Raw genomic sequence first — 15,001 nt, forward strand, 5'->3', positions numbered from 1 at the left:
CCTTTTGAAGTTGAAACTCCAGTTAAATTTTGGAAATTCACACACTTTATATAAATGCCACAGATTGAAAAAGAGAGCACTTCCCCAAACACCTCTTGTCTGAGGCCCCACTGTTTCTTTCACGCAGACTTCAACTGCATCAAGGGTTAGCTCCTAGGGTACTTGGAAGCCCAGACTTTATGAGTGAAGGCAACCCCCCCACTCCTGGATACAGGTTGCCACTCCTCCCAGGGACAAGCGATCACAGCGATACAAATACTGTGCGTATGTGTATAGGGTTTTACAAACTCTGCCATCCCTCACCCCAGGTTTACAAACTGTTAGGTCCTCACACCAAGGAGGGGACCTGGGGCTCATGGACGGGGGCAGGTGGGGAGGATAGGACCAGGTTGGGCAAGTGGCCCTTCCGGGAAGACGGTCTTAATCCAGACTCACAGCTTGCGGTCAGTCCCCTTACAAAAAGAGCGAGTAGCATGGAAGAGAGTGGGGCTGATCTTTTCATCGGCCTTGTCACTGAAATGATTTCTCTGGCCCCTGACTGCAGACACCCAGAATGCTGCCCTCTGGGGGGGCTTCCACTCAAGCACAAGCCTTCAAAAAGGTGGCAGCTCTGTGGGCAATCATTCCAGAGGTCATTTCCCCTTGGTAACCCAATTATCTGGGGCGGCCAGTCTCGCCAATCTGGCCTGAAAGCATTGTTCAGAAACTGTGGTGAGGAAAATTACCAGATTAAAGCACAAAAGGATGCAAACCTGCCAAGAGTCCCAGGGAAGGTCTCAGCAAGCTTTCAGGGCCATCTGACTTGACCTCTATGAGTGAGCCCGCCAACCCTTCCCCGGCCACCGAGGCCGGGCAGGTCCTCCCTGCCTCCAGGCTGCAGTTCCCACACTTCCTGGCCACGAAGACACAGCCCAGGCAAGCATTCCTGTCCCAACCCTGACCGGCCCCTCTCCGGCGGACAATGACAGTCCCTGCCTCCTGTGAGGGTGCAACCAGCGGTGTCCGAGAGTTACTGCTGATTGCTGCCACAGCAAACGGGCCTCCTTCATCTCATCGGAATCTCAGGAAGCAGCCAGCCAGGGGTGTGGGTGCCAGCTGGGAGGAAACTGGAACCAGGGAAGGGAAGTGACCTGTCCAAGGTGCTGGGCCGGCAGCAGGGAGGACAGGGTGTCACCTTAATCCCACCATCACCCAGGAGCAGTTTTAGATAAGGAGGCCCAGGTTCCAGAGCTGATTTGGGTGGTTATTCAAACTCAGTCCCGTCCCAAGCCCGGCCATGCTCCTCCTAGGAACCCGACCAGATCTCGTGACAAGTGCCCTGATCAAAGAGCCAAGGGCGCCTCGTACCATCGCACAGACGACAGGGCAAGCAGCCTCTTACTGGCTTGTCCAAGCCCTGTGTGAGGCCGGCGGCAACACGTGGCCGCTGAGGACTCCCAGCCCTTGCCCCCGGAGGCCACATTCATTTCTGGAGGAAAACAAATCTCCACTTCCTGCCGCCGCAGCCCCCTCTCCAGCTCCCTGAAAGGCAGGCGTCTGGCAGAGCCGCCTACGTGCCTGGCCTCCCCACGCCGCACGCCAGAGGCTCCTACAGCAGAGGAAACGGCTGCGCCCCAGCTCCCCAGCTGTGGGAACCCCAGCCTTCCCCAGCTTCCTCAACACAAACCTGACCTCAAGCCTGGAACCTCCAGGCAGAGCAGCGACTTCATTTACAAAACATGCCAAAGAAATTTAAACAATGAGGAACAATGGTTTCTCGAGTTCCAGGGTAGGGGGAGTTAACTTTGAAGTACCTGACAACCAAACTTCCGAAGTCCAAGCCCAGGCAGGCTGGCAGGTGTCTCAGCCTCCGCCAGCTGGAAGGAGCCAGGCTGGGCACTGTACCCCGCAAGGGACAGCGAGGCCACAACGCACCGAATCCAAGTGAGGCCTCTGAGTGCTCTGCCCACCCCTGTCCCTCCACCTGCTCACCCATCCCGAGAGACCCTGGGGGAAAATGAGGCTGGGGCTTCAATGGAAGTGGAGAAAAGCCTAACATCTGAGAAAGCAGGCCCCAGGCAAGGCTGCCACCACCCCAAGCCACCACAACAGCGCTGCGCCTGCGCCCTCCGCTCCCCATCTCACTGCTTGTTTCACTGTTTTTGAGGATCAGGGCTGAAAAATCAAACTACTGGGAAATAATGCAGATTGAACAGAGAAAAGTCTATATAAACAACAAAGCTGATTCTCTGAGGCCGAAAAGGGTGCTAGAAAAGTCCCCTGGCTTCCTCTGTGGAGCTCTTGATTCCGCGGCTATTAATTTAGGTTTAAGAAGCCACCTCATCGCAAAGTTCAATTATCCGTAATGGTCTTACGACATTCACAGATATGCTTTTTGACATGTTTATTTCACAAAGGTTGTCTAGAAATGGACTATTTTTAAAAAGCGGCATTTTTCGGTGCATAAGGAAAAACCCTTGACTGTAAAGCCCAAGTGCACTTCTCTCTGGGCAGAAGGGCCCATTTACATTTTGCAGATCAGCGCAGGGGCTGCGGAGGGTCGAGGGCCTTCCATCCACACAGGTCCTGACCCCTACATGGATGGCTGCTTCAGCAAGCCAGCCAACACCTTTAAAATAAACTATTCTTAAAGCCCCAAAATGGTGTTTTGAGGGGAATATGCACACTAATGGAAGAACTTTCTATTGCTCACTATTCACAGGCAATGGCGCCAAGCTCTGTAAGAAGGGAACAATTTTCTTTTTAAAATAGGGACAACGGAACATACTAGTAACTGTAATGTAAGTTTCTAATTAATGAATTCAGATTTTGCATTTGGTTTTCAGGTCAACTCAGGATTTTTCTACTCTTTCAGGTAAGTCTATGTTTGGATTAGGCAGACAAAAAGGAGATGGTTATGATATGTGTCAACAAAAGTTCAAGAAAGCATTCAGCACAGACTCAAATGAGGTGCTCTGTCACATTTTCTCCTACAGGCACACATCCTCCCATCCAGGACCTCCCATCTAAGAAATGTCCACTAAGAGATCTGACAGGGAAGATGGACGTGGCCTGCTTCACAAGCCCATCTGCTGTCCTTTTCACTATCATAAAAACTCAGACCTAGACTCGTAAAATCGCCCAACACCTCACACCCCTCCACAGGACCAGCTGGGCGTTTCCCACTTGCTCCTTCCTGAGCTGGGCCAGAAGCCTTCACCTGCTCCTATGACTAAGATATGATGCTGTCCTCTGCCTGCAGCCTTCAGGTGGCCCCACTTTGGTGTGCCCTTGTATGCACTGAGAGTTGAGGGAGTGGGGTAAGTGAGCGAAAAAATTACACAAATCTCCACGGAAAAGGATAAAAAATGTCATAAAACATCGTTAAAAATGTTTTAATTTGTCTGAAGTTTAATTAAAGGCCATAAAATACACCCCCTAATACCACATGTTCTTTAAATAGTTATTAAGGTTCTGATCTATTTAAGGAAATGCCACTTTTATGGGCATAGGGCAAGAAGCCAAACATCATGATTCATCTCTCTGCTCACACCGACTTCCTTAGGCCCATCTCAACCGTTGACAGTGGTGTCACAGGCCTGAACACAGGCAGAGAGGCAGTCCTTCCCTTGACTGAAGATACTGGGAATGCCACCTGCTGGGGGTCCACAGCCCAGCCTTCAGGAGGTACAAGTGAATTACAAACAAAACCCCTACCCAGTTGCCTCAGCCCCAGGCCAGGGGGCAAGGTCTGGAGGGAAATCTGGGGTATCTTTTTTTATGTGGTATGGTAAGGGGGTGTGATGTCTAAAAGAGAGGGAAAAAACATCAAGAGACAGTATTTACCACTGCCGGTAGTGTTAAATACAGAAGGCCCCAGAAGACCCTGGAAGTTAACAAGCAAAAACCTGCTTGGTGCCCAGGGTTGCCACGGTGTAGACTGGTAGGCCCACTCTGGCTGCAGATCTAAGGGTGTTGCCCTGGGGACTTTAGTGCGGTCTCCCTTATGAAGTTTAGCCAAGCTCTGCTCCAGGTCAGGGGACAGGAGAGGAGGGGAGGAGAAGAAGGGCAGGCAGCACATGTCCATGAAGCTTGCTTATCATGAAGTCCAGGTATTGGGACTATGTGGTGAAGTGAGAGTAAGGAAGCAAGCCAGGGCAGACAGCCCAGGGTGAGCCAGCAATCCTGAAGACAGGGCTCTGCATCTTGTGCCCCTTGTCAGGGAGGGGGTTCCAACAAGGACCTTCAATCTTCGCTGTGCATCAGAATCACCTGCAAGGCCTTTTCAAAGCAACATGCTCAGCTCTACCCCAGAGAGTCTGACCCAGTTGTCTGGACATTATTTTCGTTAAAAGTCCCCAGATGACCTGAGTCAGGACCACTGATCTAAAGACTGACGGCGGGTGGAAGTGCAGTGGACGGGAACATTATTTAAAAGGTCAAATCTGGGAGTTCATGATGATGCTCACAGAAGCACACCCGGCCCAGCTTGGAAACCACTCATGATCCTAAGTGCTGGGAAATCAAGGGAGAGGATCAAGCACTGGATGGAACTTTCCTGACCCAACTGGACAGCAAGGCAATTAAACACCTGACACAGGAGTTTGTCTGTGAAGAGGAATCCAATGAAGTAGGAGTGACTGACAGAAATGGAATGGCATCACTTGGCAACGATGATGAGTGGCCAGGGCCATCTCAGATAGAGAGAGCCGGTCCTGCTCTGTTCTACCTGGAGAGACGGACACAACTCCACAACTGAGGTGTTTCTGCCAGAAACTAGAACTGGAATCAGATCTAACCCCTAGTTCTATCTTCTAGCTTATACCAGGGGAGAACACCACAGGGATGTTGTAAGTGAAACCTAAAATGTAGAAGTTCTGTAAGATACATGATCCAGTTCCTTCAAGAAGACAAACTGAAAGGGGGGAAAAGAAGAGGGAAATTTAAGATTAAATTTGACTAAAAGAAGTTTATTATCCAAATGCAAAGTATGAACCTTATCTGGATCTTCATTCTAGCAAACCAACTATAAAATCATGTTTCAATCGGGAAGTTTAAACTAAATGTGAGATGACATTAAAGGGCTGGGAGTTGTTCTGGAAACCTCCAGGTGTGGGTGGAGAGCGCGAGGACCAGGTGCAATGACTTGTGCCCAGGGGACATGTGCTCAGGGTCGCTTTACCACTCTCATTACTTTAGTGGGTATCTGAAAATTTCCATGAAAAACAAACCAAGCTACAACTCAACAACCCAACTGAAAGACAAACAACCCAACTGCCCAAATGCAAAACGGGCAAAGGATCTGAACAGACATTTTTCCAAAGACGACAAATGGACAGGCAACAGTACACAAGAAGATACTCAACTCCATTAGTCAGTAGGAAATGCAAATCAAAACCACCAAGAGCTACCACTTCATATCCAATATGATGCATATTATTTTATAAAATGGAGTAACAAGTGCTGGCGAGGATGTAAAGAAATGAAATTGTACACTGCTGGTGGGAATGCAAAATGCTGCATCTGCTGCGGCAGTCACAGAGAACTGCCGGATGACCTAGCACTTCCAGTCTGGGCAAACACCTCAAAGAAGTGAACACCAGTGTTGAAACTAACCCCTGCACAGGAATGTCCATAGCAGCATTACTCACAACAGCCAAAACGTGGAAACAACCACGCAACAAATGTCCACCAATGAGAAAAACAGATAAACGTGATGTGGTATGTCCACACAATGGAATCTTTTTGAGCCTTTAAAATAAAATGAAGTACTGACACATGTTACAACGTGGATAAATCTTGAAACGTTCTGCTAGGTGAAAGCTAGACACATAGGCCACATGTTTGTTGTATGACTCCATTTATATGTAGTAACCAAACTGGTGAGGTTCAGAGACAGAAAACAGATTACTGGTTGCCAGGGGCCAGAAATACGGAGTGACTGCTAACGGGTATGGGGGTTTCCCTTTGGGGTGAGGAAGAGTTCTGGAACCAGACAGTAGTGATGGGTTGTATAATACTGTGAATGAACTTTAATGTCCCTGAACTGTAGACTTAAAAATGGCTGGAACAACAACAACCCCCCCAAAAAAAACAAAAACAAAAACTGGTAGATGTTCTGAAGTAGTTCACGCTCAATAAACTCTATACACTGAGTAGATCTCATAAGCAGCCAACTTATCCTAGAGTGTTCATTGAACAGTTATGTTGCTTAAATGTAATGATTCAAGAGTGGGTTTTATGGGAATATTTATGGCCCTACTTAAAAAAAAAATTTCTTGGGCGCCTGGGTGGCTCAGTTGGTTGAGCGACGGCCTTCAGCTCAGGTCATGATCCTGGAGTCCTGGGATCGAGTCCCACATCAGGCTCCCTGCTCAGCAGGGAGTCTGCTTCTCCCTCTGACCCTCCTCCCTCTCATGCTCTCTCTCGCAAATAAATAAAATCTTAAAAAAAAAATTTTTTTTTCTTAAAAACAAACAATAAACATTAAATAATTCTCTGTGCACGGCTGCTCCAAAGTCAAGAGAGGGAAGCTGCCATGGTTCTCTGGGTGAGGCAGCCAGGTTTAACCACAATGATGTTGCCCAAAGTAGCAAGCACACTTCTAGGATACAGCTCCAACGGTACTGAAACTTCACAAAAACAAAATCTAAGGTACAATAACAACAACATTTTGGGTTTAATGTGCTATAAATTGTTTCAGTCAAATGAACCTATTTTGGGGGAACAATTCAGAATTAGTTAGCAAATGTCACCCTAAGAGACGGGATTAACGTCCCTGCATTTCCCATAAACCCCTCCAAAGGGAGACCTTTTACAGGAACCAGGATGCCTGCTTTTTGAAAACTCAGGAAAACTACCACTAGGAAGGGACGGCAGGCAAGAGCTGATGGCTAGGTCACAGCTGATTCATGAGCCCTGGGCATGTTGTGAGCAGTCTTATGAGGAGCTCAGGAATTAGTCCTGCCTTTTCTAGCTTTTGTTTAGCTTTGGCAGGGGTTATTACTCACTAAAATGCAATTTGAACTAAAGGAGACACTCACAGTAATCCTCAAGCAACATTTACCATGGTGTGTGCTCTGGGGAAGGGCTTGGCAGAGGAGGAGGAGAGAAGCCGTGTCTCCTTGTCCTAACCCCCAACGGCTTCCCTGAGAATTCGTGTGTTTGAGGGCAAGAAAATTAGGCATTCCAAAACATCCTTGGGATGGCCTCCTTTAGTTTACCCTTGAGACAAATGCCACCAATTTTGTACTCAGGCTCTAAAACAGATGGATGCAGGGTAATCTGGGTGCTGTGCGCCTTGAAGGCTGCCCAACAGAACAAGCCATGGCTCACACAAAAACCCTGCTCAGATGCCTTCTCTGAGGAAAAGGTGACAGGAACAAGCTCTATACAAGGCTGACTGCTTCTCCATTTTAAGTCTTAGGAAATTCTTTTTTTTTTAAAGATTTTTTTAATTTATTTTTTTGACAGAGAGAGACACAGCGAGAGAGGGAACACAAGCAGGGGGAGTGGGAGAGGGAGAAGCAGGCTTCCCGCTGAGCAGGGAGCCCGATGTGGGACTCGATCCCAGGACCCTGGGATCATGACCTGAGCCGAAGGCAGACGCTTAACGACTGAGCCACCCAGGCGCCCAGGAAATTCTTTATACCGATGTGAAAGCCACCGCTCTGGAAAAGCAGAATGGTGTGACAGAGGCATCATGGGTTTGAACGAGTCCCTCGGACCTGGGCTTTGAATGTTGGGGTTAGTCCCTACTAGCTCCAAGACTGTGGGGGCAGTTTACCTCCCGGGAGTCTCCGTTCTCTCCGCAAAATAGGAAAGATAACCCAGTTATGAGGATTTGTAAGACAGAGTCTGTGAGGTACATGGAACAGCTCCTTCGGCTGGAGCTCAGCATATCCCTTCCCCCCTCCCCCGAGATGGTGCTGATTCCACCTTCCAGATCAAAAAAGCATGAGACAGCAGACTGTTGTCCCCGCCCCAGGAGAGGCCCTGGAGTACCAGAAGACAGCCATGCTGGTTCCAAGTCCCTCTCCTCTAGTTCACACCCTGGAACTTCAGGACACCTGCTGTCTGGGCCAGAGATGAAGGTCTGATGGCTCTGTGACAGTCACACGGACTTCTGTCACATGTGTCCCCTGTGCCTACTGCAACAAACGGCATGTATATGACTCCGTTTCCCTCTCTCAAAGAGTGTTTTTGCCAAGCACTGACCTGAAAACCTAGCACACTCTTCAGGCACTTCACAAAGGTTTGCTGAATAACGTGCTCATTTAAGAAAACTCTGAGAGAATGTAGAGAAATTTAGGAAAAAAGGTCCAGAGGATCTGAAAGCTTCAGTATGGAGGTAGGTCTTAAAAAACAAACAAACAAAAAATGCTTCAGCTTCTAAAAATGAGGGCTGCTAGAAGACAGTACTTATAAAGCATGAAGGACAGACACAAAACATACCTAGACTCATCCAAACACCTTAAATTTAAAAAATGTAATTTATGCACAAAAGGATACTACCACACAGAGACTGCATCATTAATCCTACAGAGAACAAAGATTTAGACCAGTGCATTGGTGGCAAGCCCCTAGCAGGGAAGGTGCCCATTTGGATGCATCGTTATCTTCCTGGTACTCACGTTTCAAGGGAGAATCGCCTGCCCCTGAGAACACCCTCTGATACATCCCCAGACAAAACATGAGCCTAGAAAGACTACTGGTCTGCCCTGGCATGGCACTTCTATTTCTGAAATCACAGGGAATGTACCTGGTCTGACCCAGGACACCAAAGTACAAGGCAGCCTGGATGTGAAGTGGGTGTGGTCTTTCAGTAGCTTGGGAAGGAAATGATCTTGGGAAAGAGATGCTCAATAGAGTGCTCACCTTAAGAGGAACTTATCTTACTGCTTAGGGCGGGAATTAAAGTGTTCTTTTAAATCTTTCAGGGTATTTGTTTCTACACCTACAAGGTATCATTTTGGCAGAGGGAAAATGGCAAAACATCCAAAAACAGGTATCACCCTCTTGTACACCCAAACTCAGTGGTTTACTTACTTTCCCATTAGTGTAGTAAATGTGAAGGGAAATGGTGAAACACTTTACCCTGGACCAAACATAACCAGATACCACCAGTGAGAGAACATGATGCTGTCACAAGGGAGGGGAGGAGCCTGCGTGCCGCTGGGGGCCTGTACGTGGCGCTTTACTCCTGACCCCATACTTTTCTGGTTTTGTTTTGCATGCAAGTTGGTCACAGGCACTTTTTGTCGTTTCTTGGTAAAATACACATTAGGATGCAGCCAGATAGAGAGGGTTGAGGGTCATAAGAAGGGATATGAGGCAGCAGAAGTAAAGGGACTCAAAACTGGATTCTACACAGTACAGTCATGAATGCTTATGATTATAAATCTGAGTCATTAAAAAGGTTAAGGCATCATTTTAAAAGGCCTGGAAATATTATTATGTTTCAGAAATAACTTCGAAAGTTCCCTGAGGGCAAAGGTCATGCTCTAGACTGCATCATATCCTTCCTTGTATTTAACGACCATTCTGCTTGTGCACAGGCACTTTGTGGAAGAAGATACATGGATGTTAAACAAGCACACGGAAAGACGCTCAACACCATTAGTTCCCAGGCAACTGGAAAATTAAAACCACGATGAGATATCACCACACAGTTATTAGAACAGCTGGAGGCCGACCACACGAAGTCTTGGTGAGGATGTAAAGGAACTGGAACTCTCCCACACTGCTGATGCAGCCACTTTGGAAGACCGTCTGGCAGATTCTTAAAGAGTGACACCTATACCTACCACATAATCCAGCCAATCCACTTTTCAGGCTATGCAAACACCTGCACATGAATGTTCACAGGAGCTTTACTTAGAAGCAATAACTGGGGGCGCCTGGGTGGCTCAGTTGGTTGAGCGACTGCCTTCGGCTCAGGTCATGATCCTGGTCCCGGGATCGAGTCCCACATCGGGCTCCCTGCTTGGCAGGGAGTCTGCTTCTCCCTCTGACCCTCCCCCCTCTCATGTGCTCGCTCTCTCTCTCTCAAATAAATAAATAAAATCTTTAAAAAAAAAAAAAAAGAAGCAATAACTGGAAACAACCCAATGTCTAGCAACAGCTGAATGGATAAACAAATGGTGATGTTTCCATAAAACGGACTTGCTCTTCAGAAAAAAAAAAAAAAGGAAATGAATTATTGATATACACAATATGAATAAATCTCACAATCATTATGCTAAGTGACAGAAGCCAGAACCCTCCCCAAATTATACACGCTATGATCCCATTTATACCAAATTATAAAAAATGCAAACACTACACAGTGACAGCAGATCATGGCTGCCTGGGGGCGGCGGTGGGAAAAGGCAGGATGAAGAGGAAATAAAGAGGCTTAAGGAATTTTCTGTGGACCTCGATATACTCACCATGTGTGGGGATGGTTTCACAGGCCAAAGTCATCAAACTGTAGACTTTAAATATGTGCAGTTGATTATATGTCAATTCTACCTCAATGAATCTGTTTTTTTTCAAACAAGGGATCCCAGGGCCCACAAACACATTTAGGTGCCACCTAGGTTCTCTCCGTTTTTAAGTTTTGTACTTCTTCCCAGTATTTCAGAGTGCCGTACCTGAATGTAGTTCCGGGTTAAACCGCGGTGGAACCAGACACAGTCCAACTGACTCTGATGGAACCCACACCCTGGGTGGGCTCTGAGAAGGCGGACAGTCATATCCCCGAGTTCTCAGGGTGCTGCGTGCTTTGCTACACAGACCTGTACAGGCAAATGAATCTAGCTTTCATAAGGTAGACTTCTTTGCCAGACTGCCCCTACTCTATCCAGGTTCCCTCTCACCTGTGAGCAATATTTTTAAAAATATCATTATAAGGTTCTGCCAGGTTAATGTCATGTTATTGGCTGTTCTACTTAAATAAAAAACAACAGTCTCTGTGGCAGACTGGATTTTTCGAAAAAGGCCACAGCAGTACTTCTGGCCCTATATCCTCTCCAGAACCTTGCTGTGTCCCATCAGGAGGTGGAATCTAGCTCCCTTCCCCTTGCAACTGGACAGGCTTTTGTGCCTGCCTCAACAAACAGAATGTGGCAGAAGAGATGCTGCATGACCCCCAAGACTAGGTCATAAAAGATGAGGGGCTACTGCCCATCTCTCTCGGGACATTTACCCTGGAACACAGCCAGCGTGCCGTTAGGAAGCCCAGTGAAAATCTCAGCCACCAGACATGAGGAGGGCAGGAGCCTCAGATGAAGTTGAATGGAGCAGAGATGAGCTGTCCCCACTAAGCTCCACCCAAACTGTAGATTTATGGGCTAAATAAATGTCATCATTATTTTAAGCCATTAACTTTTTGGGGTGGTGTTTGTTATGCAGCAGTAGGTAACCAGACCAGCCTCCTTTCTCCTGGATCTAAAGAGCCCTTTTGGAAAGGAAACTAGTTTGTCTTTCTTCCTCCCTCCAGTATCTAATGGTTAATTACCCTTTCCATAATTATATATCATGAGGCAGCAATAGAGCATCTTTACAAATTACCTGCTTCTACAAACAGAGAGGTCACCCTAAATTTCCTGAATGACCTCAGGCTAAACTCATTTGTGAAAAGCCAGAGCATCATGTATATAATAAAATTAACCTGTCAAATTTCAACTCCTCTGTAGACATCATATTGTTATGCTGGCAACACAACCAAAGTGAATGAAACACACACACACACACACAATTTTCTCATGATGTCAGGCAGTAAAGGACTGTGTGTGCTATCTTAGATATATAAAGATTATTTGACCCGAATAATCTAATGATTCTGCTTTTAGCAAAATAACGAAGCAGCTCCTGAAAATGTTACTTATCTGATTTCTCCTCTATTTCTCGGCATTACTCGTAAGAAAAATACCCATTTACTGGAAACTTAGTGAAGAGCCTGGGACCCTGCTGGGTGTCTGGAGGCCCAGGTGTATGATCTCAGGCAAGCCTGCCATTTCTCCGATTTGCAGTTCCGTCACCTGAGAAGTGAAACCCCATCTGCGGGATTCCTAGGGGTCATCTCAAGTCTGATGTTCTCCAACTTCTGAGAGTGGAATTGTGGGTGCTGATTCAGATTAAGTACCCCAAATTTTATCTAAGCAAACAAACTCCTGTGACAATTACTTTACAGCTAACCAAGAACACAGGCAATCAAACCATGTTCCTACATTCAGCAGATTTCTCTATGGGTGGGAATTCAATGGGGGAAAGAACGAGGGGACGAGGAAGAGAACCCGGAGTTAAGGAGAATGACAGGCCTCTCTGGCTCTGTTCAAACTCCTCAGGTCCCTCTCACTTCTCACACTTCCACAGGCCCACTCTGTCGATGAAGTCACGACAGGTACACATGAAACTGCTATCGCTGGGTGCAGCCCACCATTCCTGAGTATCTTTCCACATTCAAGGGCCCTGAATGCAGCTCCGAAAGATGCTCGCAATGAGAAATGTAAGCATCAGCACCTTAAGAACTGGTGTCAGCTGGGGGGCAACCTTGACTGGGTAGTGTTACCTACCGCACACGCGAACATGGATCAAACGGGCATATCGTCATGCTATTAAGCAATTAATTTTAAAAAATTACAGCCTTGACATTTCTGGAAATAGATGTTAACCATGACTGTCAAATTATGTTTAAACAGAACCCAAGAAGTACATTGTGATTCTGGGAAAACTTTGTTTCCCAGCTGCTATGCTTGGCATTCAAAGGAATCCCCTGAAAACAGGAAACCACTCTTTCACACTCCACTGTGACCATGAGGCCATCTGCCTAACCTCCGCTGTGTGCAGCAGGGAACACAGGCCCGTGAGGAGCCCTGAGATAAGAGCTCTGCGTAGACATGTGAACTTCACGCCGGGCTGCCGCCAGCTTCCCAGACAAGAGGGCCCAGAATGACCAGGCTGTGGCAGCATGAATGGCTGCACGGAGAGAGCAAGCCAGCATAAAGACCGGGTGGGACTACAAACCTGCCATTCCCTTTCCCTTTGTTCAAGTATTTTTAACCCTTGGAACACAGTGATATTTACAAACAATAAGATCTTTCTGTATGGAAACTTAAGTTTCCAACCAAACTGACAATGTAAAATGAAAAAAAAAAATTAGACTTTCAACCTAGATTCAATTCAGATCAAAACCCTTATCTACTGCCTGCACCTTTTTATTTTTTAACTCTGGGAAGTCATTCCTGTGACCTAAGATTCCAGTTATAGAAGAGGAAGTGAAACCATCTAAGCTTTGCGTTGACTATCAGGCATTCCAAATGTATTATTTTAACTGCACTCTATCTACTGGCAGAACTCCCAGCTTTCCTGATCTCTCCCATTCCACCCTCCCCTGCCTCAGTCCTAACTGGAATCACAAAGAGAGGACACTAGGAAAGTGGAAAGGGAAGACAGGGAAGGAAGGACTGGGGGGGAAGAGGCACTCCATGATGTTTCTGGCATGAGAGACTGAAGAACTCTCCGAAAAGGAAGGGGTGTATTAATGGAAATACCATTTGGACAGCATTGGACAGACCAGGGGCCGGGGGGTCATGGGTACAGGGGACCCTTCTCTATTCCCTGTCTCAGCATGCAGTGTACAAGAGGAATCACAAGAAACATGAGTTTTTCAGGTAAGGAAAGCTACTTTATACAGAGAATTCACTCATCCCACAAGTTTTGGAATACTGGAAATGCAAAGTGGCCCAAGGGAGCGTGGCAAATGCCAGCTGCCTAGGCCACCCAGGTAGCCCAGTTATCATATGAACACTTCATAAATTTATTACGAGAACTTGCTTTTCTCCTATTTGTCTACAGACAGTCTAATATTTCAAAGGAAGCTGGGGGGTACTGAGCTATTTTTATCTGTCCATTAGTTCTTACTCTATGGACTCTTCAGTCCACGGGGACACACAATTCTGGGAGAAGAAAGGCTAAGTGCTCCTTTGTTGTTGTTGCTTAGTGAAAGAGGGTCGGAGGAAAAGAAATCCAAAAAGGAAGCATGTGAGGAAACTTCCAGCTGTGGTGGAGCAGAGGTCAACAATTCCTCTCTCTAAAAAACAAATATAAAACTGGATGAAATTGTCAAAAATAATAATTTCAGGGCTCTGGAAATGAATCAAAGGCAAATAATTTCAGGTAAGAACAGTGGGAGTCTGTAGCCCTCATGCCTAAAATTGTTCTCATCTGTTTTCCTCTTTTATTTTTAAAAAAAACCATAACAATTAATAAAGCAATAATTATAGTACTATACTACTGGGTTTATAACACAGATAAATATAATACATATGACAATAACAGCACAGAGGAAGAGGGAAGAGAAGGACCTACATTAGAGCAAAAGTTGCTATTTTTACCATATTAAGTCAGAAAAACCTTAGATCAACTGGGACACCTTACATCAACTGGGATAAATCAACCTTAAATGTGTATTGTAATCCCTAGAATAATCATTAGAAGAGTAACTTTAAAAATATGGTTATACTCGACTATGTGCTACCTGTAAAAAGTACACGCTACAGATATGTATACTACACTAAATGTAATCAAGAGAAAGAGTGGCTATATTAATATAAAACAAGGATTTCACAGCACAGAATATTCTCACGGATAAAGAAGGTCACTTCATAATGGCCGAGGTAAATTTCTCAAGAGGACATAACCCTTCATATTTATGTTCTGGTAACAGTTTTAGAATACATTGTTAAAACTACAAGGAGAAGTAGAGAAATCTACAACTATAATCAAAAGATTGCAATATTCTTTGCTCAAAAATGGCTAGACTAGGTAGCTAGAAAATAGAGATACAGAAGATATGATCAACAGTCAATGAATGGTATCTAATTAACATTTACAGAGCCTTTCTCCAACAACAGCGGACTAGCATTTTCTTAAACGATAGACCACATTCTGTGCCACAAAACGAGTCTCAATAAATTTAAAAGGATCCGAGTCATAGAAAGTACATTCTCTGACCATCATCAAATTTAGTTAGAAATCA

General features: G+C 46.0%; 1 protein-coding gene across 3 annotated transcripts in view; it reads right to left on the reverse strand.

Annotated features, from left to right (window-relative positions):
* The window catches only part of SPECC1L (sperm antigen with calponin homology and coiled-coil domains 1 like), a 108,595-nt gene that overhangs the window by 6,424 nt on the left and 87,170 nt on the right, over positions 1-15,001 (reverse strand). The window lies entirely within an intron of this gene.

This window comes from Leptonychotes weddellii, chromosome 13 (assembly GCF_054177405.1).
Source record: "Leptonychotes weddellii isolate Sample4059 chromosome 13, ASM5417740v2, whole genome shotgun sequence".
Taxonomy (NCBI): domain Eukaryota; kingdom Metazoa; phylum Chordata; class Mammalia; order Carnivora; family Phocidae; genus Leptonychotes; species Leptonychotes weddellii.